Source organism: Falco cherrug, chromosome Z (genome assembly GCF_023634085.1).
Source record: "Falco cherrug isolate bFalChe1 chromosome Z, bFalChe1.pri, whole genome shotgun sequence".
NCBI lineage: Eukaryota > Metazoa > Chordata > Aves > Falconiformes > Falconidae > Falco > Falco cherrug.
Window position 1 is genome coordinate 66378153 of NC_073720.1, and position 25239 is coordinate 66403391.

Genomic DNA, 25239 nt, shown 5'->3' on the forward strand with positions numbered 1-25239 from the left:
TTCGTGTGTGTGAACAGTCTAAAATGGTCTCTACCTTTCTTTTTCATGTGATTTAGGTCAGGTTGAATACACGATATTCCAACTGGTGATGATAGTCTAAACATATATATTCATTTCTTCAGCTTTATTACATCATTGGTTATTGTTTCCAGTGGAAGATGTGTTAAGACTTTCGTGAGCTAAGATTCCTATTAGACTTGTCAATCCTGGTCCATACAATAAAAGCATTTCAGAAATAAGAGTTAAATGACCTTTAAGTATTAAAAAGTTATCATCTGAGTTGGATCATGTTTTAACTCCCTAATTTTTGTTTCCAGATTTACTTCTCTTTAAAGAGAAGGTTTTGTTTCAAGGTGTTAACTTAGGATAAAAAACAAAACTGTGACTTAAAGCTAGTCTGGATTGTCACTAAAGAATTCATCATCATCCAATTAAGATTCCTTTTTTAATGCAAAGACTATTTTGTAAATATTGAAAGTTTCTGAAATGAGACAAAGAAAATAAAAGGGTACTGCAACGTATTTTGATTCTTGATTTTGAAGTGGTTAAACGGTCACAGGGGAAAAAGGATAGTAAACTTTAATGTGAATATATTTTGAAGTACACTACAAAGACTTTGCACAGCATCTAGAAACCAAATTACAGTATCTGATATCAACAAACAGGTTTAAAAGGTGCCTGTAGACTTGTAAGAAGTGAACTACAATAGTGATAAATACTATGGTGTGATTGTGAAGTGATGTAGTATTTTTTGTGAGTAACAAGACTGGTTGTTGCAAATGCACTTTGTGCAGCAGCAGGAAGACTGGCCATTTTAAAACTATGGTAGAAAAATAGAAAAATATTAGTAAAGGAAAAGGTCTTCAAATGCTGAAGTTTAAAACATCATCTTTTGAAAGAGAGCACTGAAAATAAAGACTATCCAAGCAAAACCAAATTTTTTTACATCCTGTTGAACGGTTTAAACAGTTACCACATGACTCATTTAACTGAATCAAAAGAACCTCTTTTTCATTTCTTCAGTTGCAGAGCTCCTCTTTTAAGTCTTCCAAATTCTTAAGTTTAAACAGAGACAGTACTTGTAACATCCACAGCCTAAGCATAGGTGAAACTCTATGCAAAATCAACACCGTAACTTCTTCTTCTCTGTTCTGACAGTATCTATAAAAAAAATCTGTTGCTAAAACAATGCTAGTGCTGCAGGATAAGGGCATATTCTTCAGAAGCAAATGATATTGCAAAGATCCTGCAAAATGTGAATACAGCATTATTTTCTCCTGAATCCTTAATAAGAACAAAATTTTTTTTTTTCATTTTCAGCAATATAATGAAGTTTCAGCTGCTCTAATGAAAAGTCAAAATATTTGGGGGAGCAGAAAAACACACCTATACTTCAGCTAGATCTTGCCCCAGTGGCAGGATTTGGCTTGCATATGTACGCAACAATACTCAATTGTATTCTGAAGTTGCTGTTCCACTGTAGTTGCACATATATCAGTTATGCCTGTGGGTATTCATGTGTGTGACTTAAGGGTTCTGTAAAAGACACTTTTACTTTTAAGCTTACACTCTTGACTTAATTGCCAGATGGCTCACTATACGCCATTGAATGAAACTGGCTTTTTTCATGACAATGTGTCTCCATGAATGAAAGCAGTACCCTATGTACATGAAAGCAAGCATTACCTGGATATAAAACCTTCTGAACATTTCACCATGAAAGCAAATTAAAAGGGAATTAAATTTCTTTCTGCATGATGTACAGTATGTTCATTACGTACAAATTACTATCTGGTAAATGGGCATTTCCCTAAACAGTGGAAGAATTAAGGGCATAAAAATGTATGAATTAATGCACAACTGACCAAATAAAATACAACCAAGGACACAGAATCCCCAACTTAGATTCATTTTGCTACAAACAATCTTGAACAATGCAGAGCTTTGCTTGTGCCTACCATTACTGATTTTTAATCTAAGAAATAAATTTTTATTTAATTTGAGAGGCTAATGAGCATAAACCTATCCTAGGAATAATAATTTTCCTTAATACACAGAAAGAAATAGGATTTTAGTAATTTTACATGGTGTTCATGGCAATATATTTATGAAATATGTGTGTTATCAAAAACAGCTAAACATGGAAACCATTCTGAAAAATACATTAGGTCAAGATTTAGGTTAGTCAAACAACATTTCATACAAAATGTGCTGAGTTATACAAAGTCACACAATAGTATCTCAAAAAAACTGTAAAATTTCACATTCCAGCACACCGTCTTAAGACAGGATTTGGATGCGTAAACAAAACATAAACTGCAAGCTAAGGAAACAATGGGAAGAGCAGGTTTAATGTATGTATACATCTCTAAAATCTTAATCTAAAAGTGAAGCTGCTACTTTTATCTTGGCACACCTTGGCAAACTCAATAGTCTTGCACAGTAAATCATTACAGTAAAATACTGACTGATACCAGCACCCCGTTATTCTGTATCATATGGACTGGTCAGAACCCTAGCTGATAAAATTTACAATGAGGACAAAAAGTATACTTGCATCCCAGAAGGTGTACTCCTTAACTGCCTAACAAAATACAGTCTAATGTTGATGTGACAAGACTGTCCAGCTCCTCTTTCTACAAATGTATATCCAATTTCTTCAATGAAATTGGGCATCAGCTGAGGGAATGATTTAAAACTAGGCTGCAGCTGTATAGGATCTATTATTACTCTCCCAGTCCCACATGCCCTGGGTAGACTGAAGTTTTGAGTGGTGGGTTTGAGGCTGGGGCCCCATGGCGTTACGCTGCAGTGCCCTGTACTGCTCCCATCTTGGGCTTCTCCACCTCACTCAGCCTGCAGCAGAAATGGGAGCAGGGCATGCAAGGGGCATTGCGAGAAGAGACCTCCAGTCTCCACCTCCGATCCCCAAATAAACCTGTCCCGGTTTCAGCTGGAATAAAGTTAATTTTCTTCTAACATTTGGTGCACTGCTGGGCTTTGGCTTTGGTGTGACAACAATGTTGATAATACAGTTACCCTTAGTTGATGTTGGGTGGTGTTTGTATTAAGTCAAGGACTTACTAGTTTCTCAGGCCCCACCAGTGAGACGGCTGGAGTGGCACAAGAAATTGGGTGGGAATGCTGCTGGAACGGCTGACCTGAACTAGGCAAAGGGATATTCCATACCATGGGATGTCAAACTCAGTATAAAAACTGGGGGCTAGAGGGGTTAGCTGGGATCTGTTGATGGCTGCTCAGGGACTGGCTGGGCATCAGCCAGCAGGTGGTGAGCCTTTGTACTGTGCATCTTTTGTTCTTTTCCCTTCTCTTTGGATTTCATTCTCTCTCTTTCCTTCTCCTTTTCTTCATCATAATTACTATTATTATCATCTTTTATTTCAATTATTAAATCATTCTTATCTCAACCCTTGAGTTTTACCTTTTCTCCCGCCCTCCTCCCCATCCCTCTGGGCAGTGGGAGGGAGGTGAGCGAGCAGCTCATCCTGGGAGATAAGAGTTAAGAAATCAGTCAACTTGACTTTCGTGTCATATCTCACCAGTCTGACTTCACTGTCATCATCAGGCTTAAACTGATGCAGCTACACACACCACAATCAGGCTACTACAAATTACAGTTTCAGAGGGCTAAATCCTGTTTTTTAAATTCATCATCAAATAGTACCAGTACAGCAATTTGTAGCAAAAAAGCAGATTTTTGTTCCCCATATCTTTTCCAGATCACTGATCTGGCTGAAAATGCATGAATGTGAAGCACATAGTTTCAGAAAGAGTTTAGTCTTGTTGTTGACAAGTGGAAGAATATTGCTTGATTTGTAAAGTGAACATATTAAGTATAAAGATTATTAACCAAGAATAAATAGAAAACATAAATTCATAAAACTGATAGATCTGTGACACGCTCCTTTGTGAGAGCCAGATCTTTACAAGTTGAAAGCTAATTTGTTGAGTATAGTTCAAAAAATTAGTTGTCATTAAAAGGTTATAATTTTGTTTATCATTTTGTATATTTAATAACAGGAAACCAGCACAGCCAAACAATGCTCTTTTGTGTAATAAGCATTGCTCTGACTGGCAATGTGTAATAGGGACTATGACTTTGATCCCTTTTGTTCAACACCATAAATATTTGTAGGGGGATGGGGTGAGCGAGGTAAGGGACAGCAAAACGAAAAACCTCCAGGTTTAAGCATTATTGTAGAAATAGATGCATCAAATCTGCAAAATAATCCCCAAATGAATCAGATTTAACAACACTGCCAAAAAGAATAAAAAGGTTCAGGATAAGCCCAAACCTACAGTACATTGGCAGTGAAAACCCACAGTATTACTAAGGTTCAAAGGAAGTGACAGCTTGCTTTGTCAAACTGCACTACATTCCTCAGAGCAGCTAAGCTCAGAGTGACAGTTTGTTGTCCCCAAACTCGGCAGCTGGAGAGCAACAAGGAGCACACAGCTTGAGCAGGGCACCATCTGAGTGCAAAAGAGCACAAGTTCAGTGCTGGAATAATATCAAAAACATGACATGTCAGCACACCCTTTATGTGAGATTAAAGGCAACTACTACGGAATATGCTTTTTATTTTCCAGATACTTTTCCTTTATTCATTTAATCACTAAGCACCATGGCTTTAGTAAAAAGTCAAAAGCTCCATCCCGCCTCCTGCACCAGTTAGCTGGCCTTTGCACTGCTCTGTACAAAATTGTTCTCTCAGCAAGAGCTGAATGCAGATTAATGAGCATCTAAAGGCTGAAAGTGGCAGTGAAATTCACCACATGATCTTTAAGGATTTTTCCTTAAAAATCAGATGCCCTGGATATGGAACAGTTATTTGAGTAACAGTTATTAAGTAAGCAATTAGCAATGAGCCAAGCTGTTTATAGAACTACAGCTACAAAGACAAAGCCATGCAAAAATTTCTCTTTGGGATGGGTGAGGAGGCTTGTGAGTTTCAGTAAACAAATAAGCTAATCTTTTACCAAAGAAATCATTCCTACACAAAACAGAAAACAAACACAAAAACTGTTGAGCCACTACAGTGGTGAGAAGGTTCTGCTGCTGCAAAGCATATAAATCCTGCTGAATTTTCACAGTTATTTAGGCACCTAGAAACTAAGGTGGCAGTATGGTGGACACTCAGAGGTGCCAAGTGGTAACCTATCAACCTCCCATTAAAACTGAATGACAATGCAGCTTTTAAAAATCTTACTTGTAGTCAGTACATATCCACATCCAGAGGATGGCTATGACATCAGGGAGAGGGTATTATCCCCCGTATTTGTATAAAACAAAAACTTACTTGTTACAAACAGCTTATTAAAAGCTGTTATGTAATAGAATATAGCCACACCCACCACCAACAGCAGGAAACCCAACACCATCATGAGTTCAAAATAAACAGCAACCTGCCTAAATACTTGTAGGAACATTTTGAAAATTATATCAAAAAAGTGTCAGTAAAGTGATCAGTTTTCTCCTTTTCTTTCAAGATGTACTTTCCACTTCAATGTTAGGTCTGATGCAAAACACATTGGAAGTGTTTATGAGAAGAGCGCACTTGCCAGGCAAGATTTTCAGTAGTCACAAGTTCTTTAAGGAGTTTGTTATATTCAGGTAGATGCCTACAAAGAACTGGATGGTCTTGAATAACCTATTCCATATTGATTATATCAGCCAGGAGGGAAAGATAATGGTTTTTCTCAAATACCACAAAGCTCTGGGTAACAAGATTATTAAAGCACAAGCCAAAGTGATATAAATCAGACCAGGAGTAATGATGCCTGTCTCCAAATGCTTAAAAAGCCAAAATATGTCTCCCTGGAAATATAAGTCATGTAGATAAAGCAGAAATTTAAAAAAAAAAAAATAACAAACAAACAAAACCTAACAGTAACAAAATGTTCATTTAGCTTATTTACTGGGGCATTGGGTTATTCCTGAATGTTTAAAGAACAAACCTGGGGACACCTTCTGCTTTGTGTCCCTAATATTCCCTGGGAGTAGCCTGGGGCAGAATCTGGAGGTGTGTATATCCACACAGTCTTCCACAAACCCTTAAATTATTCTATATATAAACATTGATACTAGCTTGAATAAGTAATATGCAGCATTATGGTGAGTTCAGTAGCTTTGAAACTGATCAGAGAGCCAGGGTAACTACCTGTGGTCACAAGGTTTTGAAAGCACTAACACACACACTGCTCCCCTCTGCTCTTCCTATCTGGATGCTTTTCACAAAACAGGGACCTGCCAAACCTCTCAGATTTCAAACTTAGCTCAAGCACTCAAGTTGTATGACAAATTGCCAGTTTACGTTACTCCTCTCTTACTGCACAGATTATCACAATTAATATATTGGAATTTAAATGTGCTTAATTTTGGTTTTGTTATGGCATGAATTTACCTAACTTTAGAAGAACAAGAAAAGAAAACAATACATATTTTTCTTCAAATATAAATCTGCACTGGAAAAATTTCAGTCCTATGCTGTCTGTACCTAATCCAAATTCACGTCGCTCCTTGAGGTATTGGAGCCATTTGGACTACATATGGACCATCTGCTAAACTGGAATTTCCGTGATTGCAGATCAGATGCACCTCTGGTGGAGCTGGGAAATGACAGATAATACAGCCAGTTCCTCGACATGTAATATACAGCTTGTACCTTGTCAGGTGGTCTTAATGTGCAGGGTTATAGTTATGTGATATCAGGGGGACAATATACCCTTGGATTAAAATCTCATATTTTAACAACACTGACGATTCAGAAGACTGAGATGTTTTCCAAAACCTTTCTGAGAGTGCCAGCTTCAGGGGGGCAATATACCCTTGGATTAAAATCTCGTATTTTAACACTGACGATTCAGAAGACTGAGATGTTTTCCAAAATCTTTCTGAGAATGCCAGCTTCCTAAATCATGATGAAATTTCTTCTCCTTTTGAATTGAGGGTTGGATTGAGTCCACTAGATCTTTTCATCCTGAGGTACTCAGGTTGTCAAAGATTTCTGTTTTCCACACCAAAATTGACAATATTACACCCAATCCTGCAGAAAAAAGAAATTGCTGGCCTCTTTTCAAACATCTTAAATCCTTCAACAAGTCTTGTCTGTTTTCCGTGGTCATCTCAGTTACAGAAATGTTAAATAAAAGTCTAAAGTTCACGAAACTACAGGGTGATGTTTATTGTGACATAAAATTAATGAAACAAAGAAAAAGTCCAACCCAGTTATTAGGCTAAAAATCCAAACTGCTCTGTGGTTTGATGCACACGTTTGTCAAAAGCTTTATAAATAGGAAGTGGAGATTCTTTTTATTATTTTGTTTTGTTTTGTTTAGTAAGCTGTACAAGAATCTTGTACATTTCTGTCATGCACATGATAGCACAGGCATAAAGTTCTGCTGAAATAGCCAGAGGTAAATGCAATTTGCTCTGTTTCGTTAACTTTTTTAGTACGTTTTTTGTTTCAGTTTAATCAGCTTTCACTATTCATGTTAAGCAGGTCTCAAGAACTGTGGGCTTTGCAATTTCCCATTCTGTTTGTTGTTGCAAAGCAACAGGACCTCCACTCTAAAAATGTACAATGCAATGCTATATAAAGCTATGTAAAAATTTCCCTTTCCAACTTTCTTGAGATGATAAAAATTTGTTTAAGTCTCAAAGCTATATCATTTAGGCTACTACTGCTACTACTGCACCACACTTAGAACTAATAATGTCATTAGCCCTTTTTGCTATTGAGAATTTTTAGAAAATAGTTATTCGCAAGAAAGATGACCTTACAACTACTTTTACAAAAAGACCAAACCTGCTTTACTGGTTTAAATATTCCTTCTTTCCATTCTGCATTAAAAGAAAAAAAGGAAACAAAAAGAAAGGAAAAAGAAGAGCTGGTTGTTAGTCTCTTGTTGCCTAGTACTGGTGTTGCATGTACCAGAGTCACTCTGAGTAATTCTATTAATTGTTTGAATTGACTGTCGATTTAGCTATTTCACAGAAGACAAAGAAAAGTTGGCATTCCTTGCTGTGGATATGCATACCGTGATATTGTATGTTGTAATACTATTCAGAAACCAGATGAAAACAAGAGCAAAGAGGGGAAAATCCCATTTAACATTTACAAATTTTTTTCAAAGGAAGAGATAAGTAACTCAAATTAGTTTTATTACACATAGAGCAACAGTAATGGCCTAAAACTTCACAGGCTTCTAAGTTATCTCAATTAGTTATGAATACTAAGTCCAGAACCTGACCCTGACTGCAATAAATTAGCTGCCACACCTGCCAGCTGGGAGGTAGCTGTTGATCAGCTCCTTACAGTCATGGGTGACAAAACTAGCCCAAGTTGATTCCTAAGCCCCTGATTATTTGTTACTGGACTGTAACGAACAGTTATTCTGAGCTTCTTGAGGCCTCAGCTTTATGTGAAATCATGTCCTGCCTAACCCCTGACAAACTATTTGAATTTCACAGATTTCAGGCAGGACCTGTTAACATTCATTCTTCTATCACCAAGTACAGTTTGCACTGCAGGAACAATTTTGCATCAGTGTGAAAAAAGAAATCATACTCAACTAAAATACTCAAATTTTTATTTTTTTTTAATATACACAGATTATGCAGTCGTATTAAGATGCAGCTTTCCTGGTCTTTGCTTCCTTTTGTTTTCTTTTTAAAAATGGAAGTTTTAATTTTCAAGTGATGGGACTGCTGTTTTCTCATTAGCTTCTGCTGTGGTAGCACAATCCTTTACTGAAGTATTTCCAAATTTATTTTTCCTTCTCCATACAAAGCAAACTCTGAAAGACCACACAGGCTAATAACTTGACATATTTGTCCACTTCACCTGTTTCAATTCAAAATAATTTCCTGTGCCTTTAATGTAGAAAATAATGAAAAACTGTGGTTCAGGATAAAATCTTGTTTTGCATTAGCTGGCTTTGTTTAACATCTTAATAAAGCTTCAGATGTCTTTAATATTTATCTTTCTTTTGTGAACACAAAAAAATTGTTTTTCCTAATTTTAACTAGTATGCGGTTTTGGTCTCACAATTTAGTAGCATTAATTGTCTGGAAACAGCCAGTCTATCTACAACCTCCTATAAGGTGTTCTGGTACTGAGGTCTCCTGGAGCAAAAACATCTAGTATTAAGTCTGTACTAGCAAATTAAACAATGTCCAGGAACATTTCCAAGTGCTGGAATGCTATTTTCTTTACCAATGCTTGAGCAGTCCCTGGTACAATTTTGATTGTGACAACTAGCCCACCACAAAGTAATTTCTGAGCATAATTTGGGAGTTAAGTGTCCCAGCAGCTATTCCCAGAAAGCAGCTGTTGTTTATTCACCCTGGTTTGGAGGTTAAGTGAGTTTACCAATTTCCATGGGCTCAGCCTCTTTGCTGGGAACACCCTAAATTAGTATAAACATTAGTTTGCATCATGTCCGATTTTTATTTAGGCAGATGCTGTCAGGAAAACTGAGTCTGTACACTGGGTATGCTTTGTGAGATTTTACGTGATAGAGTAGGAAGGCCACGTTTACAGTCAATGAAGTTTAGTTCTCTCTCATCTTAACAAGCCATGAATGACTAAATAATTCTTCTTTCAAGACAGGAAACTTCAAATTTTTTTTTAAATCTACTGCAATCTATTATATCATATCATCTTGTTTCATTAGTCTTTCTATCTAGAACTTCACCTATTCCTTTCTACGTGGTTTGCTTCTAAGTTTTCTGAAAAGATTTTCTTGAGCTTTGTAAGTGAACACAACCAGCAAAACCAATGTTATGGTTCTTTTGTAACAGATTGAAGAAAATCTTCTTTTCAGTTGTATTTTGTATATGTGTTATCATAGTGTATTAGAGTTACCTGGTCTTTAAGGTGTATCAGGTATTTAGAAACTGGGTTGTGCTTTGGAGAAGACAACACATTTGCAGTAGTGACTTATATTTTTATTACAATTCTATCAGTAATTGTATATTTGTGGTGGGTTGACCTTGGCTGGATGCAATGTGCCCACCAAAGCTGCTCTATCACTCCCCTTGTCAACAAAACAGGGGAGATAAAATACAACAGAAAGCTCATGGATTGAGACAGGATGGGGAGAGATCACTCAGCAATTACTGTCACAGGCAAAACAGACTTTACGTGGGGAAATTAGTTCAATTTATTACTATTCAAATCAGACTAAGATAATGAGAAATAAAAACCAAAACTTAAAACATCTTCCCCCTACCTCTCCCTTCTTCCTGGGCTAAGCTTCACGCTTAATTTCTCTCCCTCCTCCCCTCAAGCAGGACAGGGAATGGGGGTTATGGTCAGTTAATCACAGGTTGTCTCTGCTGCTCCTTCCTCCTCACACTCTTCCCCATCTCCAGCACAGAGTCCCTCTCACGGGAGACAGTCCTCTATGAACTTCTTCAGTGTGGGTCCTTCCCACTGGGCTGCAGTTCTTCACACACTGCCCCAGAGCGGGTCCCTTCCACGAGGAGCAGTCCTTCAGGAACAGACTGCTCGAGCGTGGGTCCCCCACAGGGTCACAAGTCCTGCCAGCAAACCTGCTTCACTATGGGCTTCCCATAGATCAGATTCCTTTGGGTATTCCCCTGCTCTGATGTGGGGTCCTCCACAGGCTGCAGGTGGATATCTGCTCCCCTGTAGACCTCCATGGGCTGGGGGGAGTCTGCTCCAGTGTCTGGAGGACCTCTTCCCCCTCCTTCTTCACTGGCCTTGGTGTAGTTGTTGCTCTCAGATATTCTCACTCCTCTCTTCTGCTGCAATTTTTTGTGCAGATTTTTTTTAAAGTTTGCTACCCTCAGGGCATGGCCTAGAGTCAAGCGATAATATCTGCATAGTCAATACAATAGGAATAATGCAGGAACTTGTATGCTGTGACTTAGCTGTCAATTCAACTTTATGGAAAAACTGTCATTTAAAAAAAAATATATATATATAAAGTGTATATATATATAAAGTATATATATAAAGTATATATGTATATAAAGTGTGTGTATATATATATATTACTTCTTTCACATCCTTCAAGATACATGAAGATACATATACTTCAGCTGTGAAACTGCAGAATGCAAATACAAAAAGAAACTCCATGTTTCTTTTTCTGAAAAGATCATGAGAGTTGAGACAATGGTTTGTAGCATTTAGATATTTAAAGACTGAGTTATTTCCTGTGGTCTGCATGTAATACCAGCCAGCAGAGAATGCAAAAAGAGAGTGCACAAAGGAACGTCACTCTGTTTCATCCTCAGAAAGATGGTCTGATATATCAAGGCACACTTTCAAGAGGTAAAATCTTAATGTCGTCTATAGATCCAAAACACTGTAAGGAACAGGTTTAGCTGGCTTTCTAGCAATAATACTATTTTACCGGTATTATATATATATATGTGTGTGTTCTGGCTGAAATCTATTTTTACTGATTTCTGCATAAAGTACCAAACAGGGTAAAAACAAATGTCACTGTATCTGCAACCAAGATTTAACATTGCACTCAAGTAATGCAGGGATATTTATCATGGCAGGTGAAGTGGACAGTTCATATAAAAATAAACTAGCTATGCTGTACCTTTTTATTGTCAAGTTTTATCTGTTTCATTTTGTGTCAAAGAAAAATCAACGTAAGAAAGAAGACAGAGAATGAAAAAATAGGGGGTCACTGATGATTGTCTTATTACATAGTTAAGATTTAAGAGCAGCGTATGGAAGAAATGAAATTTTCATCAAGTTAAAATATGAGGGTAAAATACTTACATGTCTTATACTGGTTTGTGTGGCTGTATCATAAATAAACCAATATTTTAGTAAGGTTATAGCTTGGCTATGCCAACTGGCTCCCAAGCCTCTTCTCCTGAAATACTTTCCTAACTCAAACATCGTTCATATTATTCCAAAATCAAAAATAATTAAAAGGAACTTACAGAGGAGTTTCAGGAAAAGACATAAAAACCTGAGATCAAACATTTTTGTGGACACACAATCTGCAGGGTCAGAGTTACTGCTTCTCTTCTTCATTGGCAGTGTATACACTTTTTTCCACAGATAATTACACATGCAAGATATTAATATTTACTTTTCTGATTTTCTTTCCCTTCCTTTTGTTTATTTTCCTCCTCCGAAAGCTGTTTCAGAAAGATAAATAAAATCATTGTTTTAGTTCACAAAGCAAGAATCATTATATGCCATTCAGCTTATAAACACAAAATCAGAATGATTTCTATTTAGCTATTTACCCAATGATGGCCAGAGGCTAGAGCCAACCCCCAAGATACAAGACATTCAAAGACCTTCCCATTTATAACTTGATATACTTTAAACTCCTTAAGGATAATTTTCATTATTTTTAAATAAATGGATAGCCCAAAGTATTTTCTACACATTATATGAGACAGAAATATTTTGGATCATAGCAGCTTTCATTTCCACAGAACCAAACCCACAGTTAAAGACTGTTTTGGAAATAGCAGCCTTTCAATAAGCAGGCTGAAGCTTTTACTCTGTTCACTCACTTAAAAGCAAATACCTGTGTGCATTATAAATTTTAAAAATATCAATGATTAGATGGGTGAGGAAGAGAGAGAATTACTCCAAAGCTTGACAGTTGCATCAGTATCTGAGAGTCACAGCTTCAGTCCCGGGTCCAATAAGTAAGTCAGGATTTAATAGCGGATAGGACCAGGTTAATAAAAGAGACAGGCATTTTCCTGAACACATTGTAATTCCCTGTGTTATTAGCTTCCTTAGGTGGGAGGAGACTTTGGTTTACAACTCAAGAGAGACAGAAGACATCTGAAGTCAGCGTACCTGCATACTAATGGATATAACAGTACCCACAGTATCCACAGAGAAAGGCAAGGATTATTCTGCAATATGGTAATTTTTGTCACTTGAGGAAGTCTATTCCATCTCTTAGAAAATGCCTAGATGTTTTGGGGAAACGTTACTCAATTAAGCAACCAAATATTACAAAGAAAAATAAGCTTTATTTATTCACACAATCTTATAGCTTATATAGACAATTCACACAAAAATTTTATTTATTTGCATGTTTATACTTTACTTTTACATATAAATTATACTCATGAAGTTTTAAAATTTATGTCCCAGGTTGAGCAGACAAGACGGGAGACTTTCACAAGCAAAGAGTAGTGACATACAAAGGATAAAAATAAACAGATCTGGGCAAAAAAGATTATTAAGAATACAGAACATTACTCTTTTGAGCATATTCCATGCTGGCTTCCATCTCCTGTACAGCATCTAGCTTCACAGGGTGGTATACAGTCTTACACAGAGACATACTAACAAAGTGAGGCTTCTCTTTTTGGCAACAAAGTGCTTTAGTAAGACAAGTCAGAGTCCCTCTAAGGGTAGAGAATCTAATGCCCATAGGAAACAGCTTGACTGAGTACCCAGAAAGGTAAAATACCCATACATGTTTTCACAGAGAACTTGTTCAATCAATTTTTTGATGGGAAGCAGTCTGAAATTTATTTTCATTCTCCAGTATCACGCAGGCTAAGTTGAATATTTATGATATGATGTATAAATTTGTAATTGCCAGTGAAAGGAGAAAGATGGGCTAGTCTACAGATGCTAGAGACCTGTCTGTATGAAAACGCAGAAAGGAGCAGACCACTTAGCCAGAGTGCTGGTTGAATTGCTGAAAACAAACCTTTTTAAAAATGTATTTGAAATATGCACAACAGAATTAACATTATCCAAAGCATAAATAGTTGCAGCATCATTTCCTTCTCTGACTTCTTTTAGTTTTTAAACTTTCTTTGAAATTTTGCCAAGCACTGTAACTTTCTATTGCAGATATTCATTTAATTTACACTGCAAAGAGTTAAATGAACACAGAACCTGCCATATAAACACAGGAATTTTTCTCAGACCCTCAAGTATTCACACTGTTTTAATTCAAAACTGATGACTGTCATGTCTTGGCATCATTTTCTCTGTTCTCGGGGCTGGTTATATTTTACAGAGGCATGGTAAGCTGCAGAAGCAGTGCTGGTAACAGAAACTGATTGCAGGAGCATCTGAATGAGGGTACACTCATCAGCACAGCCTGGACCTCACTGCTGAGAATTGATATCAATATGCTGTGGAAGACCAGGCCAAGAGAATGAAATTCTGGTAATCTTTCATATCAAACCTTGCCCAGGAAGCCAGAACAGCCACTTTTGCCCCTCTCCTAAGCCTAAAACCTAATATTTTGGCTCTTCTGATTGGAAGTACTCTCTGCCTCTTCTCTGACAGCTGTTAATGTTTGAACTAACAGATCTCACAGTGAGAGGCTGGGAAACACTGGAAAATATCTTGCTTGTCAGCTAGACAACTAATAGCCACCTAATTGTTTCTTACCAATAGCTTTACCTACATAAATAAAAACTGATTGTATATGATCTGCTGTAAATGAAAGCTTTTTTGTATGTTTTGATCAGCAAAACATCTGAATATTCCATTTCTCCACCTAAAAGCTTTCCACATGCTTGCCTACTCTATGACAGTTTCTGGAAAAATGTGGTGTTCAGGATATACTCCTATATCACAGTGTGGAGTGTATAACGAGTAGACACAGAAAAATGGATGAGCATCAGTCTTCTACACGGTCGAAAGGGGAAGCCAGATCATTAATATAAAGTGAGCAGCACTGTCAGACCAACACAGAAGAACTCAAGCAATAATGAACTTACGCGACTGAATGAAGGATCACATAAAAAAGCATTGCTACATAAAGATCACACAAACCCACAAACCATTTTCATGCAAACCATTTTTTTCTGTAGTAATAAAGCTGAAAGCCCAATACCCGCTAAAGTGGGAAAATAAAAGGCAAATTTTTCATCTGAAGTTGGCTGAGATTTCTTCCAAGTCATTAACTGTTTCATTTCTGTTATGAACAAAATCTATCTGAACAAGAAAAGGCTAAAGGCATGACATGTTTAACCAACAAGTTTCTTGGGACTGTTTCAGATTTTTCTTGTCTACTATGCATGAATATAATAAGAATTATTTTTTTTTCTGGAAGACAAACTGTCATAAAAAGACACATACGAAAAATCAGTGAGAAAAAATGAAGTATTTTTGTACTCTGTGACACTACTTTGCTGCCCCATTCCATAATAATTCTTTAAATTACAGAGGAGAATAAGGGGTTTTATAATATACTGCACCAATAATAAACCTGGAAAAAAATTTTGGGGTGAAAGCTGTTTCAGACTTGCACAAGTTGATTTATAAAATAAAAAATAGTGTCAACATTTATCTAAAGCTTTTCATCCTTTGGATTTCTTCTCACACTTATTTGAATAAAACTACAATTGTTTACATGAATTCACCTTTTGTTAACTTCTTTTGGGGTTTTTTGCTTGTTTGTTTGGTGTGGGTGTTTAAAAAAAACCAAACAACCTGCATCTTAAAATTAAAAAAAACAGTTGTAGAACTATTTGGAGTTCTAATATCATGTAGCCTTCAGATCTAATAACTGGAGAAAGACGTGGATAGATCCAATGAACACCTGTCCAAATCGTCCAAATCATCCAAACGTTTGTCATGAATGTGCTTTAACTGTAACAACTGCTGTCAAACTACATTTCCAAGATGATCTGTCTTTAGGCAAGCCAAGACCAAAATCAGACTGTCCTTTCTAAACACATTTTGATATTAGCTAAAATTCAAAGCAGTACAACAACACGCATAGGAAAAAAATATATTACAAATTGTAAAGAACTTGATGAAAACATAAAATTTAATTTCAGAGGAAAATTCATACTGGTTAATATATTACCAGAACATATTAGCATGGATTCTGGTTCTTTCCAGAAAACAGCCTAAACTGGATGCCTCTCACCTGCCAACAGTTTCTGTAAACCAAGAAGTAAATGATCACCCTTCTTCGTATGAGAACTACTGCTTGAAATCGTGTGCAGGTTTTGCCAATGAAGTGAGAAGCTTCAGCAGAGGACAGTTCAAAGCAGGAGCTATTGACCTTGACTGAGCAGTACTCCCAAAAAGCTGGGCCACACACCCCAGCGGGAGGCCAGCCCAGTGCCTTGCAAGGTAGGGGAAGGACTGGATGGTGTCATTAAAAGCAATTGAGATAAATCAGGACACATCTTCTATTTCTGCAGGCAATGCTGGGGCATGCAGACATCCAAAGTTTACCTGCCAACCATGGCTCGTTTTCTCCCACACAAACCTGGGGACAGACATTGTGGTGCCAGCCTGAAGTCCCTCTGAAAGTGCAACCAGTACAGAAGTACTTTAAACTTTTTGATTAAAAAATATTTTCTCTTAAAAGTTCTGTGTCATAAATTCCAGAAATTAAAAAAAGCTGAAATGCTAAGCAGTGCTGACACACTATATATAAACATACATGGATGTACATGCATTCTGTATCCTTCAGTTTTATTTTTGAGCCTTAAAACTGACTTTGAATTCAACTGCCCAGATTATTCTGTTTCCATAATCTTTCTGCCAGTCTCTGGAATATAAAATGTAATGAAAAAATGTCTGCAAACCTACTGTGTGTTAATCAATCACTGCAGCCTTAGTTTAAGAAACATTTTTTAACTCACTTATTTTGTCAGGTTTTCAGCTGAGACTCAAATTTTTGCTAATAGAAAATTTCCAGAAAATATTTACTATATTGCATTGAACAAATACCTATAAAAACTGTCAGATCTTAGGCAGTATCTATCAGTATAATATCCTTTTATTTCTCCATGAGCAAAGGACTCTCAGGAGGAAAAGGTAACTTGCACAAATGAATTTTTCCCCACTGAAACAAACTTGCTCTTTTTAGGTGTGAAGAATATGTTAAGTCAATTTAGCACTGAAATTATTCAATGGCTACCTAGATGTGAACCTAGAGAATACATTACTCTTAACCTTTTTTGCTGGGAACCTAGCAAGGACTTTTACATATCTTCCTTGCCCCTGTTCCCAACACACGCACGCATGGAAGCATGTGGATTGCCAGCCATCCTCGAGGTAGATGCCAATACCTGGTGTGCCAGATCCTGCTCCCCTTCCAGCTGCTAGCAGAACACTAGGGGAAGGTAGCCCTTAAAGAAGCTGGAAAACAGTGCTGAAGACATAGTAAGACTTAATGTCTTTCCTCTTACAGTGGGATCCTTTGATACCCAACAGCCAGCTACAACAACCTGAGGAAAGCTTGTAATCACAAGATATTGCAGTGCAGCAGGGATGTTTACAAGTCGCTCTTAGATTCCTGGCATTATTGAACTTCAACTGTGTTAAAATACACTGACTGTCTTCCTTGCTTTCACACACAAGAAAACAAGGATAAGCAACTCTGCCTACAACCAATTTCAGGATTACTGTAAGCTACCATAAAAGTCTCTACAAATATGTGGAAAATGCCACCCAAGCATCAAACCTTTCCCTGTGTTGTTTGCCCAACTGTGCAAGTCATTTCTTCTTACTCTGAGTTTTATGATATGGCACACAGGGAAACACAGCTTAGAAAGCAGAACAGATGGGCAGATAAAAAGCATGAACTATGGAAGAAAAAAGTGTGTGTAGGAATATAAAGGGCAAAAGATCTTCAGGGAGAAACAGAGACAAAGGAAAAAGCATCATTTTCTTTTATTTGAGTAGCATGGAAGAAGTTAAAAAGGTAAAAACAATTCTTCACACTAACAAGAAGCCCTAGTGTTACCTTTTCTGCCTGATAATGGCACGATTTGAGACAGGCCTTTGAATACAGAGAAACACATTTCATTAGCATATGTAAAGACTACAGGGTATAAAGCTCTTAATCTCTGAAATACAAGGCAGATAGTATGCAGTATATCTCACACTTTCTGCAGCTTAACTGCGTGAGAATTTCACCAACACAGATTGTCCATTACTGAATGATGAGCTTTTCATGCAAGAGACACAAGACACATAGAAATTATTAAAAATAAGAATAAGAGAACTTTAGAGCTCAAAGTGCAGCCCAGTTCTGATGAAAATTTTATAGTTTAACATGGTATGTCTTTGTTCATACAAGTGCGATACTAGAAAGCTTGCTAAAAGTATCCCAAACTCTTTAAGAAAAAGCTGCAGTTAAGTCTTTAGTCATGTTATGTAGAAACAAACACAGGATCTGAGCCCTTTTTCCAAAACTTTTTGAATGTTTTTTTCTCAATACTTTTCATTTAGGTTAAACAGTTAATACTAACCTGAACATTGTAAGAACCTCCAGCACTATGTTAATATTATGAATCAGTGAAAAAACTACAGGAGGCTATTGTTAAGTAAACATTTTACTTGCCAAAGAATATGGTTTGGTTATTAATACCAGCAGTGCCTTAATAGTTTCCTCCTGACAAGCCTGAGCTAAATTTTCTAAACTGGGATGGCTGGTTTCCCTGTTCTCCAGAATGCTCTTGACTCACAATTCAGCACAGATAGAAGAAATACAAGCTAAATTTCCACTTGCCTTGCCAGATTTAACACCCAGAATCCTCTGGTAGGTTTTATGTAGGTATACCTACATAAAGGTAGGTATACCCTTCTCGCCCATGGTGTTCTTGTGCTTAAAACTTAACTTTCACCAGAGCAGGGCTCAAAGCTCAAGTAAGTGAACCTCCAGACTAGAGACCTCAAATTTTCTTTTACACTGTTTCAGCTCTCTTAATATATGCCTTGTGGTATGCCTTAAATTCAGAGGGGTTTCAGTTATTGTGGACCTAGGAAACATAGAAACATCTCAAGGTAAATGACTTTTTAAAAAGAGTATTAAATAAGAGGAAAGGGATAAGAAAATTCCTAGTCTATTAATAGAGTGATGCTGCAGACCTTACCCACAGCAACATGCCATGGCAAAAAACTTTCAGGTACAACAGTCTTACCCCATTAAATATTTTAAAAGTCAATACTAGTACTTCATACAGAGATTCTAATTTCTAATACAGATCTGCAATAAACTGTTAAACTAAGTGACAGACCCATTGAATACAATGCAGTTTTTAATGTATTTAATGTCATCAAAAGCAGAACAAGCACGCAATCTGGTTTCAAGATGCTGAATTGGCTGCAATGCAAAGCCTGTAATCTTTAAGCAACCAGAAGAAACAAAAAAGAGCTTTAAAATATGAGCTTTAAGAAAAATGCTACACCTCAGAATACCTTGGAGGAGTGAAGGGCATTGCATCCTGGCACATAACTTTCTTTCTGTTTCTTCAGTAAATACTGTCTTTGTTTAGCAATAGACAATGTCTTCAAATGCCAAACACAACAAATTATGGAGTTAAAATATGAAATTCACCTGCTTGCAGTCAGATATAAGCATATTCGGAGAAGTAGAAAACTAATCCTCTTTTGATAAAAATGAGAAAGCACTTAGGAACAGAAAGATTCTTAGTATTTTGTTTAAAATGTCTTTGACAAATTTTCAGTATTCGCAAAAGTTAGGTTGTGCAGGAGCGGTCTGGAAACTAGGACCATGCGTGGCAATCAGTTAGCTGAGGGGAATTTGCTCGAGCTTGTCTAGACAACAATTAACGTGATGAGGGATGTTTGCAGAGCACAGGGGAGTGGGAGACGGATGGCGCCAAGGAAAGGTAACACCTTGTGGTTAATTGCTGGTAGTTAACCACCAATCAGGGATTGCCTAGTATGCAAGGCTTAGCTTCAAGAACCAATCTGTTTAAAACGCGCAGCTTCTGAAAGTGTATAAAAACGTATGCTTCTGTACAATAAACTGACATTTGCTTGCATCAAGCTGCGTCCCATCTCTTCATTTGCCGCAAGGTTGCATTATTTTTTAGTCTGAGCTGGAAGCTCAGAAAAATTGTATTTAGGGTTAAAAAAAAATCATAACATACTCTGATAAGGCAGTTCTACAAGACATGTAAATTGTCATCCTGCTCTGGGATCTGTTCCTACATGTAAAACTAACCTTGAAATGATTCCATCTATGCATATGTTTTTAATTCCCATTAGTATTGTCTTTATCTAAATGATAATTGATTAACCATTTCTTCTTTTTCCTACATGTGGTATTCACCATATTTTTATTCATTAATTTGCTCTCTTTCAGTCATCTTTTATAATCCAGATGATTTACCACTATCATGTACTCTATTCCTTCAAGATTTTTGCAAATCCATACTGCTTCTTAGCTCTTTTTTGTCATATACTGGCTTCATAACAACATACTGCTGTTCCTCAAGGCCCAAATTTTATTGAAGCAATAACATAACATTTTATTAAACATCCCTCCCAAAAATTGCATGCCAATTTAATTACTTTCATACACTTATAATCAACAGTAAAGTTTATAAGAATTTTCCATAACTATGTTGGGGGTTTGGAGGGTGTATTCTGTGGAAATGTTAACTTACGTGGAGAATCTTCTTGAGATGGGCATTCTAGTAAAATAATTTGAATCACAACAGGCAGTTAAAAAATGCATTGTCCCTGAGAGTTATACAATAACTGATACTCAGAATCCTAGGTTGGTTTTTTTCTTTTTTATTGTAAAATAAAACAGTTCTGGTTTATTGCAGAATTTGACTGAAAAAATTTTTATATATCTGAATAAAAATCTGAAATAAAATGTCTTGGAGGGGTTAACTGAATTAATCTTTCATTATTCCAAGAGGGAAGATTGCCTGTATGGAATCTCTTCTTTGGATGTTTGCCACAGCACTGCTCTTTCAGGGCTCCTCTCTGCGGCATTAACAGTACATAATTTCCCCTGCAATTTCAACAAAATCTGCAATGACAAAAGCAAGCCTGGGGACACAAGAAGAGCTAATTAGTCAAGTGAACACCTCAAAATTTTAGAGTTCAAAAAGCAGACAAAAGCAGGTTTAAATTACTTGATTAGCAATTCTGTTCATTTTTTACTAAAATATAGCTCATATAGAAACATTTCTTAGAAATTACAGCCAAAATCTTTAAAAAAAGATCTTTCTTAATTCAGTTTATACTCAGATAGCAAATTTTATAGTTTTCAAACAAGAATTTCTTAATGTTTAGATCATTTTAAGATCAAATACTTTAAGTAGTTAAATAATTACAGCATATTTAAAAAAATAGTATAGGACATATATTTTCCAATATCTTATGTGTAAATATATGGCCTTTCATAATTTTGTGAACTTCAGACAAGTATAAAACTCGTAAACTACTCAGTCATACTGTAATTTAGAACTTTCATATGCTTATTCCTTGATCTTTAACTTTTTTTAGAAGTTGAATCAATGGTACATATTTAGCTGAGAAATACATGGTGCAGCATTCTGCTGGGTTTTTATAACCATCTGGATTATATTTTCTGGTTAAGCAAACAGAGGACAGCAAATCTTCTTGCTTGGAACATCTGTTGTACACACAAAGCAGATGTAGGTTGATACAAGTTTGATTGATAATCCCAATATATCTTTGCTTTAAGATCAGTCTAGATATATCAAGATGGAACAAGGCCTTAGCATGAATTGAATATGCTCTGTGAGATTTTCATTCAAGATGAAACAGACCATGTTTATGTGTTTATTCATTTTGTCTTTATGAAGAGTATAGATTAGAAGGCCATTGTTATGTGGATGGAAAAATAAGGAATGCCGATTAATGTTCATATTAGGTGGAAGAATCTTAGCTGTAAAGCAATGAGATTTAATTTAGCTAAGTTTGTTTGTAAGCCTGAAGAGATTTATGTGTTTAAATGGCACCCATCATCAACACTTCAAAACAAAGCTTTGAATACTTTTAACACTTGGCAGACTGCTGTTTTGTTTAGTTTTGTTCTTACCTCCTATGATGACATCTATACATTATGGAAATAAGCTTGAAGACATCTATACATTATGGAAATAAGTCACATGTTTACTAGCCAGGGTAAATGTATGTGGTATACTTGTGTACCACTGTGAAGCCCCATTCCAGTAACTAGCATTGTAGTCCAGTGTTTAACATCTTCATTAACGATCTGGATGATGGGACGATCTGTATCCTTAGGAGGGTTGGAGGAATGGCTGATCCACCAGAGGGTTATCACAGTCAAAGGGACCTGGAGAGACTGGAGAAATGGGCTGACAGGAACCTCATGAGGTTCAACAAGGGAAAGTGCAAAGTCCCTCAGCCAAGGAAGAGCAACCCCAGGCACTAGTATATGCCGAGGGCCTAGAAAGCTGGAAATCAGCTTTGCATAAAAGGACCTGGGGTCAAAAAGTTTAACATGAGCCATCTATGTGACTTTGAGGTAAAGAAAACTAATGGTATCTAGGACTCCATGAAAGTGTTGCCAGCAGCTTGACAGAGGTTATCCTTCCGCTTTATGCAGTGCTGGTGCAGCCAGACCTGGAGTACGATGTGCAGTGCTGGACTCCTCAGCACAAGAGAGATGTGAATATACTGCACAAAGTCTAGTGAAGTGTCACAAAAGAGATGAAGGAACTGGAGCACTGCTTACATGATGAAAGTCTGAGAGATCTGGGACTGTTCAGCCTGGAGAGGAAGGGCTCAGGTGGATCTTATCAATTTATATAAACACCTGAAGGGAAGCTGCAAGGAGGATGGAGCCTGTCTCTTTTCAGTTGTGCCCAATGACAGGACCAAAAGTGATGGGTATGAACTGAAGCACAGGAGGTTCCCTCTGAACATCAGGAAACACTTTCTCACTGAGGGTGACCAAGCACTGGCACAGGTTGCCCAGGGAGGTGATGGAGTGTCCCTCCTATGAGATGTTCAAAAGCCATCTGGACATGGTTCTGGGCAACTTGCTTTAGGTGACTCTGCTTGAGCATGGGGGTTGGACAAGATGACCACCAGAGGTCCCTGCCAGCCTCAACTGTTCTGTGATTCTGTGAATACACGATATTTTTAATGGTGTATGCCATCAGAAGTCATGGAAGTATCCACATTTTCACATAAAGTCCATTCTGAAACTTAAGGAAGAATAGAACATTTAATTTCTTTTAAAATGTAATAAATTTCCTTCTGAAAATTATTAAGCTTGCAGAATGTACATAATTTCAGATCATGATCTGTCATTTACTTATCCCAGTTGTATTAAATATATGTTAATGTTCCATTACAGAGTGAAAGTGACTGGAAAAGAACATAAAACATGTCCCTGGTAGCAGAGAAAAAATACCATCCAAATGGAAAAATAGACTTTGACCACTTTCTAACATCAGTTTTAAAACAAAATCAGCAATTCATGAAAGTGCTGCTGTTTGTGCATGCACCTAAGATAGCATAACGAATGCAGTTTGTTTAAAAATTCATCTTTCTGAGAGTGCGGGGGGAAAAAGATAATTTAATAAGCGTAAAAACAGCTAATGACAAACTGTATGACTCAAGCATTGAACGCACCTCAGTCAGGATCAGGACCAATACATAAGTCTTCCCTAAACTGAAACTAGAAGTGTGCTATCTCCTGAGAATTTGCTACAGCAGCAGAATGAGTTAAGCATGAATAGCTTACGATGTAAGAGTCCAGCAATAGGATCAGTGTGGAGAAGGTCCAGCTCAGCTGAAATGCTCCTGTCCCTTCAGGCATATGCTCGACACTCTTGTCACAGGATGTTTCGCCAGCTGTGAAGAAGACAGCCATCCCCAGTACCAGGACAGAAGGTAAAGCTGAGTTTTGATTTGGAATTGGTCTGGCTGCAGATGAGCAGCTGCAGTTCACCCTGTTGTGGCTGCTGTGTAAGGGGGAAATGGCATACACATTTGTGACACGAAGTGATGCACTAGAATGGAAAAACCCAGATGCCTCCAGTTAAAGAGATAACCACATGCTGATCCACAAGCCTCCTGGACAACAGGCTCATAGAAAAGCAAAGATCCATAGTAAGAATACAGAAGATAATTATCTCTAAAGAGAACTACAGAAAATGTAAACATACTCCCTTTCTTTAAGTTACTAGCAGGACCCTGTTCCAGCCTGTAACAGCAGCAACAGTGACATAATATCAAAGGCTTTCGAAGGCTTACCAGCCAAGGACCCTTAAGTATGACAATGACTAATTCTTCCAGCTCTCTTAACGCTCTGATGTGCCTGCCACTGGGGAGACAGTGAAGCTGGTTGTTGGTATTCTGAGTCTTGTTTCATTCGAGAAGAAAGACATCTACAGCTTTTGCTACCCCTGTGCCTGCTGCCACAAAAGATACTCTTGGAACATAAAGAATATGCATACATCTTGCCTGTTGGATACCAGTAAGTTCTCCTTACCCCTTAAATGCTAGGGAAAAAGATCAGTAGACATATTAGAAAATCTGAAGTGTTATGTAAGCTACTACATAAGTAACATAAGAAACAGTCCACTTACCTTACAGCAGCTGAGATTTATCCTAAGCCTTATAAAAATTTATTATCTTATTGCTGATATTTCAGGGGAAAGTGGGGTCACTTGTCCCTAGTTCTGCACAGTGCAGAATTTACTTTTAATAAGCTTTTGGAGGAAAAGCCCAGTTCTGCAGGTGCTGGGCTTGCTGTGTTACACAAAGCTCTGTCAGCAACAGCAGCTTTTTAACATACCATATTAAGAGGCTGGGATACAGCAGAAAGGAGAAGAAAAAGAAAACAAAAAAAAAGAAAAAAAAAGGTAAGTCAATAACAGTGAATAGTCCAAAAGAACTTTAGAAAAGGTGAACTTCCAAAGAATACACAGGCTCAATGAAAAAGGCAGAAATATATCACACAGATAGAAAGGCAAGTTACCTGTTCAACACAGCTGGGGTTTTCTATGAAACCTAATATTTACATTCACAGGAAAGTAAGAAGTAAAAGTAATGAAGGAACCAAAGCAAAGAACAAAACAAATACCTTTAATGTTAGAAATTTTTGGAAGCAACCATTAAAATATTTGTCACCCAAATAAATGACTTTTTGGCTTGTTGAATGAAAACTGTTCTTCAAAGAATGCAGCGTTCTGAATCCCCTCCGAGTCCTCCCAAGGTGATTTTTACCATGGAACTCTCAGTAAAACTGTGTCTCTTACAATCTTATTTTTGTCCACGTTACCATTAAACCCCATAATATTTTTCTCTGGGGGTGTGAACTGAGAATGAATCTATCAGAAGCTATCCCCTAAGCCAGGGGTCCTCAAACTACAGCCCGCGGGCTGGATACGGCCCCCCAGGGTCCTCAATCCCGCCCCCAGTATTTACAGACACCCCCCATCCCCCCACCGGGGCTTGGGGGGGGAAACCAAGCAGCCGCAGATGA